We start from the raw sequence: 10,742 nt of genomic DNA on the forward strand, positions 1-10,742 counted from the left end.
TCTGTGGATAGTTAAAAAATAAAGGGGCGCAGAGGCAGGAGGGAACACCGTGTTGGAAGTGATTGATATAAAAGGGCAATGTGGAGTGTACGTTATCAAGTGTCAAGTGTCTGTGGAGAATGGTTGAGGTGTGTGTGTGTGTGTGTGTGTGTGTGTAACTTCGTATGTTTGTGGTGCAGGAGTGGCATGTCGTACGTGCTTTTGGTTCACACGAGGTAGATCAAACGTGTTGACAGCCTCAACGCACCCGGTCGAATCCCTCCCTTAACCTCCACCTGGGTCCATGCGCTGCTGTCCGTAGGTGTATATATGTCTTGAGGCTCGGGGGAGGTCGAGTGTTCGCCATGCCTAAGCATGTGTAGGTTGTACTCGTCGATGTTTTTGGCTTAAATGTGATTATGATCATTCACAATCTCTCTCTCTCTCTCTCTCTCTCTCTCTCTCTCTCTCTCTCTCTCTCTCTCTCTCTCTATCTATCTATCTATCTATTTAATGCTTTGGATAGAGTAATATATATATATATATATATATATATATATATATATATATATATATATATATATATATATCTTTTCTTTCTTTTAAACTATTCGCCATTTCCCGCGTTAGCGAGGTAGCATTAAGAACAGAGGACTGGGCCTTTGAGGGAATACCCTCACCTGGCCCAATTCTCTGTTCCTTCTTTTGGAAAATTAAAAAAAAAAAAACGAGAGGGGAGGATTTCCAGCCCCCCGCTCCCTCCCCTTTTAGTCGCCTTCTACGACACGCAGGGAATACGTGGGAAGTATTCTTAATCCCCTATCCCCAGGGATAATATATATATATATATATATATATATGTACGTGTATACTTTCCTCTTGCTTACCCCTTCGTCATCCTTCATTCCAAAAAGGAATTATTGTGATCAAGATGTTTCATTGGATCTAATTACGGAAAGTCATGCAGCTTGCATCACAAGAGGAGATTTTTCCCTTCACTTTTACAAATTTTGGATTATTATCGAGAGAAGAGAGAGAGAAACAGCTTGTAGAAAGTTCTATGCTTAATTGATATATATATATATATATATATATATATATATATATATATATATATATATATATATATATATATATATATATATATATATCTTTCTTTCAAACTATTCGCCATTTCCCGCGTTAGCAAGGTAGCGTTAAGAACAGGGGACTGTTAGTCGCCTTCTACGACACCCAGGGAATACGTGGGAAGTATTCTTTCCCCCTATCCCCAAGGATAATATATATATATATATATATATATATGATTAGAGCGGGGGGACTGGAAATCCTCCCCTCTCGTTTTTTTTTTTTTTTTTTTTTCAAAAGAAGGAACAGAGAAGGGGGCCAAGTGAGGATATTCCCTCAAAGGTTCAGTCGTCTGTTCTTAACGCTACCTCGCTAACGCGGGAAATGGCGAATATTATGAAAGAAAAAGATGATCAGAGTACGTGTGTATGTGTGTTACAGGACTCCAGCTGCCCGTGGTTACAGCACGAGTGACACGTCACCTTTGGCTTGGCTGTATATCCACGTCAGTTCACGGAAGAGAGTACACTCCCGTGGAGGACCTTCTCACTCCAAGGGAGTCAACCATATCCTTTCTCTTCTTTCCAGGTCAGCCTCAGAGAGGCGGGGACCCATAACAGTGTGGGTCTTGGGATCAGTGTAATACGCATTTTCTTTCTGTGATTATCCCACGAACAGTTTATGTGAAAGAGTCTTGGTGTGTTGCCCAGGACCTACTTCTAAAGGCTCTTGCATCCTGAGGTTGCGCTTCTTTCTGTAGTGAAGTGTAGACTCCTTTGGAGTGAGACGTTCTTTAATGAGAATGTACTCCCAGTGGTACAGCTTCGCCAAAGGTGATTTTTTCGTACGCTGTGTAACCTTTTGCAAGCGGAGCCCGGTAACACCGTATATATATATATATATATATATATATATATATATATATATATATATATATATATATATATATATAGAGAGAGAGAGAGAGAGAGAGAGAGAGAGAGAGAGAGAGAGAGAATATGACACCTGTATTTTGATGCATCCTTCTTCCCTTTATAATATAACATCCTACAGTAAAACACAAGTTGGACTAGATATAATGAAACATCAGCGGAGTGGCAGGTGTTGTGCGAGGTGCACTTGGGCCTTGGGCTGACCTTGTCTATATGGTGCATCAAGGGTACCCGAAGGACCCTTAGGATTTTACTGGGATGTAGTCTTAGGGGGACGCTTAGAGAATACTGAGTGAGGGAGGGTGAGGAGGAGATTGCTGGGTCGTACTGACTCAGATGAGAGAGAGAGAGAGAGAGAGAGAGAGAGAGAGAGAGAGAGAGAGAGAGAGAGAGAGAGAGAGAGAGAGACTTGGTGAACGGCCGGGATCTGCCGGTCTGCATGCGGCTGCCGCTGTTGGCGACGTTAAGTAATACCATCGCGATTTACAACCAGAAATTATGGCTGACCATTTCTGGGTCACGTCCATCAGGCTGGGGCTCTGACGGCCGGCGAAGCATTACCATCTCCAGCATGACGCACGCGCCCGATTTATCGCCCCAGATTATTGTGATATTGGCGTCAGTATTGTAACTTGAATTTAATTATACGCATCATCACGTGTGATCGCCGAGCGCAGAATGTCGTACATATTAGTGAGGGAGATTAGGGCGCGTCGTGTTATCACGGGGCTGATGAGTTGTGGCGCGGGGCGAAAATCATAACCCAGGGAAATATGGTGACCACGCCGTTGTAGGTGTGGACGTTAACAACCCCGTCATCATACAGTCGCATCATACATCGCATCGATACATTGTCTTCGTCGTACACGGGGTTAAAGAGATGAGAAAAAGAACGATTAGGATGAAACTCTTAGTCGCAAAATATGGTGGTGTCGCCCTTAAAGCTGTGAACATTGATATCGTCAAACACCATACACCGTATCATACAGAGTATCATGCAGATTCCTCATCATACACGAAGGTGAGGGGAGATGAACTCATCGGGATGAAAATGGTAACCACAAGATAAGGTCTCAACGCCCTTAAGGACTTGAAATTTATAAGCCATTATACACCGTATTATCCAGTCAATCATACACCATATTATCCAGTGAATCATACACCGTATCATCCAGTGAATCATATACCATATTATCCAGTGAATCATACACCGTATCATCCAGTGAATCATACATCGTATCATCCAGTGAATCATAGAGAGTATAATATAGTGAATCATAGAGAATATAATACAGTGAATCATACAGAGGATCATTCGGTGAATCATACAGAGTATCATCCGGTGAATCATACAGAGTATCATACATACCCCCGACGTCTTGAGACATAGGGATCTACATAGTTAAACGCCGTCCCGGTACTGATACCATCTGGGGACGGACTGGCTGGACCGGTGACCACTGGCCCGCCCACCTCACTCACCTGGACCGGTGATTCACGGGTTCGCTCCACATGGATCAGTGGCCATTAGTTTGCTCCACCTGGACCCTAGGCCAGTGGCCTGCTCGCCTTACCTGGACCGATGGCCACTATTTCGGTCCACCTGACCCAGTGACAGCTGGCTCACCAACCTCACCTGGACCGGTGGTCACTGGTTCGCTCCACGTGGACCTGTGGCCAGTGGCCTATTCGTCTTACTTGGAGCGGTGGCCACTGGCCCGCGCACCTCATTCACCTGGACCTGTGATTCACGGGTTCGCTCCACCTGGACCCCTGACCACTAGTTCGCTCCACCTGGACCTGTGACCACTAGTTAGCTCCACCTGGACCTGTGGCTACTAGTTCGCTCCACCTGGACCTGTGGCCACTAGTTCACTCCACCTGGACCGGTGGCGACTGGTCGGCTCCACCTGCACCGGTGCATACTAAACCTCCCCCACTCCTTGGACCGGTGAGCGCTGGACCGCTCTGCCTGGCCCGTTGACCAATGGTCTGCCCCGCCGTCAAAGCAAAATAAATAGCGTTGCTCAGACCAAAATGCCAGCTGAAATCGCAGCGCAGGATCTCCGCTGTTTATATATTACGAGCCGTGGCTCGCGTGCTAGCGGCCAGACTCGTTTTAAAGTCTTGCACTGGAGAGGATTCTGGTTAGTTTCCACTCGAACGCAAGACTTACCATTAAACTCTTGCATTTTGTGGTTATTATTATCATTAAGGGAATTTACTTCGTCGAGAAATCAAGAAGAGTGATTTGCGAACCTTCATGTTTGGCTCAGGTTTATTGCCCTAAAAAAAAAAAGAACGACCCTTTGAAGAATCCATATTGAAACATGTGTATGTTTATTTGGTAAAAGAACGTCCCGTAAAGGAAACATCAGAGTATTTGATAAAAGAACACCCTGCGAAGAACCCATATAGGTACACATGTCTGTTTATTTCTTAAAGGAACAATATTTTCTTCTTAAAGACTATATCCATAAAGAAACATCTGCAAACACTGTATGCCAAGCATGTATTGTGTTTATGGTGATTTAGTCGATACACACACACACACACACACACACACACACACACACACACACACACGTCGTCAGCAAAGCCAATCTATCCAGGTGGGCTTTGTGGAGTATGGTTAAGTAACTGTCCAGAAATTCCCCCCGCGGACTACACTTTAATTGGGGTCAGAGGTCATAGCAAGGCCCGGAAGATAACCGCTTTAGTGGGGCAACCCCATACGTAAAAAAAAAAGAGAGAGAATCGTTTAACTTGGCTCGCTGCAGCAAACAAATTCAAACTAACAGACGTACAGGTGAAGTTAATTGTTAAGGGGTGGAAGAAACATTCAGACATCTGGAGGTCATCTAGGGTCAGCGTAGAGCTGAGGCCAGCCCCGAATCACCGAGGTTTACGTCGGGCGATAAATTACCCCGTAATAAAGAGCCGCAAACGGACAGGCTCGGCTGACGTGGACATGACGGTGGTGTCGTCCGCTCGGTGTTATTAAATGTGTATCGGTTCCCTCCTCTGTGTGTGTGTGTGTGTGTGTGTGTGTGTGTGTGTGTGTGTGTGTTGCTCAGAACTACGAAATAACGAACGACTTGAAGATAGAAGACGTGGTGTGGAGGATCTTCTCTGTCGATCCTGATGGTACAGATTTCCTAACTTTAATGTCATAGCAGACGTCACGGGTATTTAAGGTAGAACAGGGCATGTGTTTAGTGTCGTATAGCAGAGGTCACAGGTATTTAGGGAAGAGCAGGTCATATTTTTAGGGTCGCAGGTTATATGGGGTGGGAATGGCGCGGGGGTACAGGGAAGGATGGAGGCGTGGGTAGAGAACTTGGTGAGGGATCGGAGAAGGAGGGAGGAAGGTTGTCAGGGTGAGAAGGAGATGTTAGAGGCGAAGGAGTGTTGTCGGGAGGGGAGTTTACTCGTCAGGGTGAAGGGAAAGCCGGTAATGGGGAGGTTAAGGCTGTGTGGTGGGGAGGTGGGGGGGAGAGTTTGTTACGGGGTGAGGCTGAGGTGTTGCTGGCCGGTGGAAAGGTGAGAGGAGCGCCTAAATGAAGACGTGGAGGTGTTCAGTGTAGGAGATGGTGATGTGCGTACCCCTACCAGAGGTGGTGTTCACCAGCGGAAGACATGATGCTGTTCAAGCGGAGACGATATAGCGTAGACTCCAGTCCAAAGGGTGTCCTGCAGGACGAGTGGGAGATGTGGTGGTTGTGCTCAGTGATGGAGACGGTTTAGACGGGAGCTTCGATGGATGTCTGAGGCGTTCAGTAGAGGGCAATTGTCTGAGGGTGACGGAAAGACGTGATGGGGTTCTGTGTAGAGAGAGGGTGGTGTAGACATTCATCATAGAAATGTTGTGTGGATGAGAGAAAAACGTGGAGGTGTAGAGGGTTGGACGTGTGGTGGTGTAGAGAGGCAGGTGAAGGAGCTTAGGGACTCTGATGTATATAGCCAGGACTTAGAGAAGTGACACTAGAGATGGGAAAATAACGTCCTGTAGGAGAGTGGGAAATTGTGCCCAGGGATGCAGACGAAGAGAAAATGTCAGTAGGAGGGGAAAAGAAATTTTGTTGAAAGAAATATAGACGGTGTTTAGAGGAAGATTAAGCACAAGAGGAGAAAGTTATATTAACAACCAGCCGTCGAGGACCTGAGGAAAGCAGGGTGGTAGGAGGGTTGTATCTTGGTAGAGGGTGTTGAGGGAGTCAGCCAGCTGGTTGTGTGTGTGTGTGTGTGTGAGAGAGAGAGAGAGAGAGAGAGAGAGAGAGAGAGAGAGAGAGAGAGAGAGAGAGAGAGAGAGAGAGAGAGAGAGAGAGACTACGTACACCAGTACACACTTCAGTCTTTTCTTCCATTTCAAACTATCCGTTCTTATGTTCCACTTCTTCTTCCTCTCCCTTAATCCTATTGAGGAGAGAGAGAGAGAGAGAGAGAGAGAGAGAGAGAGAGAGAGAGAGAGAGAGAGAGAGAGGTGGCCTTGGGACTGGATGTCGAAGAGTATTATGCAGGGGGCTAGAGGAACCCTTTCATTGTGGACGATGGGTAGACAAGCTGTGGTTGACTGTAATTTATGTACAGGAGTGTGTGTGTGTGTGTGTGTGTGTGTGTGTGTGTGTGTGTGTGTGTGTGTGTGGAGGGGGGAGAGTAGAAGACTTTATAATTTTCTTAAACTACAGAAGAAAAGGAGAACTAGTTATAGAAAGACTGGCACTATATAAATCTCTCTCATTTTATCAATCACTCTCTCGTCGATCGTACATACATATCCAGGCTTCACTTTTGGCTCTTATATGTATCCAAAGCGGTACATACTACGTACTTGCCTCACTCCCTCCCTCACCTCTTGTACCCCAGCTCTGCATCTCAACCCATAATTGTTACTAGTTTTTACTCGTATCCGACTCGGGCCAAACGTGGATTCGTCTCTCTGGATACAAGAGATTATGTAAGGATAGCAACACTGACGCTGAAAGTGGGAGAAAAAGGACTGCAAGAACGAGTGCTTAAAATGAGAACATTGTCGTGCTGATGTGCTGACGACATGGAAAGATGTGTACATCTGGTTTGGAGAGTTGGGATGTAACAGTCCTTCTAGTGTCACTCTACGTTCATGCTTTTACTGTGATGTCTAGATTCATGCTTTCGTCAGAGACGTGTTGATTCACACTTGACTCATTGATGTCGTTATCTTACTTTCCTCAGTGACGTCTAGATGTATTTATTTTTTTCATTTCCTGCTGTAACTGAGCAGTTTCGAATTACTTGAAGCTCAAAAGCTTTTAATTTTCTGCCTCAGTAACCCCTTCTGTGGAGCTCTAGCAGCACATAGGTAGCTCAACACATCCGTCAATCGGGGCTACCGGTCAAGATATGCGGAGATGTTGTGTGTTTGTATAAAGTGAGTGAAGTAGTGTAAGTGAAAGTAGTGTAAGGGCTAAGTGGTCTATGCCTTTTGAGTGGAAGTTACATCTTGGGCATTACAAGTCCTGTGATATGTGCTATTTGTGTTTGTAGTGTTGTAGAGATGGATGGAGTCCAGAGCGCAGACGAGAAAGAGTGACTCGCACATGCCTGGGGATTATAGTTTCAAAAGTGGGGTCATAGAGTCGGAGCCCTTCTCTGTCATGGGACTGGAGGGACATGGATTGAAGCCCATTTGGGACTGTATTGTTTTAAGGGCAGAGCCCCACCACTTCCAGTATCTTTGTATTGTGTATCCTGGGAGAGAGAGCCACTCCTATCGTGGCTTAGGGTACTAGTGGGTGTCTAGATGGCAAAGGTGTTCTTAGCCCAGGGGCTTCTTGGTTAACAGGGGCTGAGGACCGTGTGGTCTAGTGTGTTGTGAGTGGTTCTGTCCACCACGTCCTGGGACTGCCTGGCATGGGGAGGGAAGAGGTATGGGTGGGTGGGAGGGTTTAAAGAGGGACGGATCCTTTCTCATCAAAGGCCTCCGTGGCGAGTAGGGCAATTATTCCCAATGGATCCCCATCTTTACTAAGGACGGCTGGGCTGGAAGGAATGGGAAAGGAAGATCCTCTTCATCCTGTAACTTCATGCTTGGGGAATGTAGTTCGCCAGGGTTCCAGTAGTGACCTTTGGCCTATGGGTCTTAAGTCGTGGCAGGCAATTCGAGGCTACCACACGATTTTTAATCCATAGCAGCAGATAATATTTACGAAAGTGTGTGACTGTCATCTGTACCATATATACTGTATATTATGATAGTTCATATGTTACGATTTGAACACTCATGATGCCCTTTCTTGATACGTAATACATATGATGAGTTAAACAAGTTCGTATAAATTTCATCTGTGTTAGCGGCATAGAAGCTCTCCTTTATTCGGTTTCTGGATACTCTTACGTAAAGGAAGCCGTATGATTCTTGACTAGCATTCATGTTTCTCTTTCACATTTTTTTTTTTCTATCTCTGCCATCAGTGCACTTGGTGGGCTGCGTCTGGCGGAACACCTCATCCAAATAATCACATTTCATACACCATCCATCCCCGCAACACCTGTGCTCTCTCTCTCTCTCTCTCTCTCTCTCTCTCTCTCTCTCTCTCTCTCTCTCTCTCTCTCTCTCTCTCTCTCTCTCCATAACTCCCATCCCCCCCTGGTTAGCAATTTTCATACCGCGTCTATATATCTCACTGATCCGTCCGCGCCTTATGCCTCTCATAGTTTCGCCTCACATTGTTTCGTTTCAAAGTATCCAGACTTTTAACCTTCACGGAAGGGCACGACACATGACCTAACGTAGAAAGCTGAAGGTATACATGAGGTCTCATTGCCTATTTCATTATCAATTTTTGCCCCCTTGAACCTGATCAGTCACCTGCGTAACTCATTTTGATCTCTCCCCTTTCACACCATCTCCTCGCCCCATCCCTCCGCTCTCTCCCCTCCCTGTGCGCTCAATAATGCCGCGGAGGAAGCGTGCGAAATCTGTCAGGCGAGGGTGTTTGCCTCCTCTCAACGGAGCGACTATACCATACGCCACATATGGTGTCCGAGGAGAACCCATTTTAACCCCCAGGGAAAGAGGAATTACATTTATTGATTGCGTCGTCGCATCTCCATCGTTCCTGCGTTTCAAAGCAACACGCTTAGACACAGGTGCCTCCATTAATGCATAACGAGAGACTCGTCCCTTTTAAAGGCTCGTATCTTGGTAATCAAAGCTCACGGTGTGAGGTAAGCAGACCTTGAAATGAACCTGACACGGGTGGACCGAAGATTCTGCAGCGGGATGTGGCATGGAAACTCGAGAGTAAGAAATAGCATGCAAGGGAGACAGATGCTGATGAAGATATGACTTAGCAGTGGACGAAGATAAACCGGGGGGGAATGTAAATACGAATATGAAATGATTTGAAGTGAGTGGTAAGGCACGTTCTTTTTCTTTCGCATGCTGACCTGATTTCTACCTTAACGATACATGGTTGAAGTGTGTAGATATCATTGTACAGTCCAGCTCTATAGTTTTGATAGGTTGCTGAAGAATGCGATGATGAAACAGAAAAAAAGAATGCTTAGAAATTTCATACTGATAGATTATTTAGAGTCTTTCAAGTGTTTCTTTGTTTTGCCCAAGATTCGAGCCTACAGCGATGTTAAGGTTAGCAAAAGCGGGTAAGATGACCAGCGTTCTTTAGTGTATCAACCAAACATTTCTCATTTCTGTGTTGTTACAGATATGAGCGTAGCTTGCGATCGACTGTAGTCTGAACTCCCTTCAGAAGCCCTCAAGGGAAAACGACTAAGTCGACATCGAACACAACTAACTATCCTGGCGGGACAATGGGTTCCTGTGTGTAGGCAACAGGGCAGAGATAGCTAAGGGACTGAACAGAGCAGTCAGTCACTTGCGTGATCATATTCTCTTCTCTTCTTTTGAAACCTTAATAGTTTGGCTTCCAGAAACACTGCTGAGGCACAATTTTTTTTTTTTTTAATCAGTTACAGTTCATTAATTTTGTCCTACTCGAGTTAGGAAAATTTCTTGGCATTTCTTTAAACACTTCTTTCACGTTTTTTTTTTTGTGTGTGTCTTTTGTTTGCACCCTTGAACACGACGGTACGACTCTTGAGCACGATGGTACGACCCTTGAGCACGACAGTGCGACCCTTGAGCACGACGGTAAGACCCTTGAGCAAGATGGCACGACCCTCCAAATATGATGACATGATCTATGACCTGGATAACCTTTTTTTAAAGGGGAGTCAAAGCGGTCATCGAAAAAGAAGTCGTGTCGTCACGTTCAAGGGTTGTGCCGTCGTGTGGAAGGGGGGTTTAAAGACCCCCTAAAGGAGAGAGAGTTAGCAAACGAGGCTAACTTGGGGATCTCCTTCGCTTAAGCACTGGAGTATTGCCGAGCCAAATGCTTTACAAAGCTTCCTCCTCCTCCTCCTCCCGAAGGTTATCTCGGGGTTGGATCACGCTGCTGGTCGCTCTAAGGGAATCTGATCCCCCCATTCTTCAGGTGGTTGGAGCCAATAAGAAGCCTTCGGGAGACCGCTAGAGGGCTGGCTCACCCCTACTCCGGGAGGCGTCAGGGTCGAAAGTCATAGCATTTGCGGTGGGAGATTTAGTCCGTAAGTGGAGGGGAAATGATAGCGTTGAGAGTAACGTATTTGGGGTTGGAGATATCGGATGCTGATGATTGGTGGCGCCGGTGTTTGTGGTGTAGAGAGGGATTGGTGATGGAAGGATAGCTGATGATTGGAAATTGGCACTGTGATTGGTGA

This window comes from Panulirus ornatus, chromosome 47, assembly GCF_036320965.1.
Source record: "Panulirus ornatus isolate Po-2019 chromosome 47, ASM3632096v1, whole genome shotgun sequence".
In the NCBI taxonomy this organism is placed as follows: domain Eukaryota; kingdom Metazoa; phylum Arthropoda; class Malacostraca; order Decapoda; family Palinuridae; genus Panulirus; species Panulirus ornatus.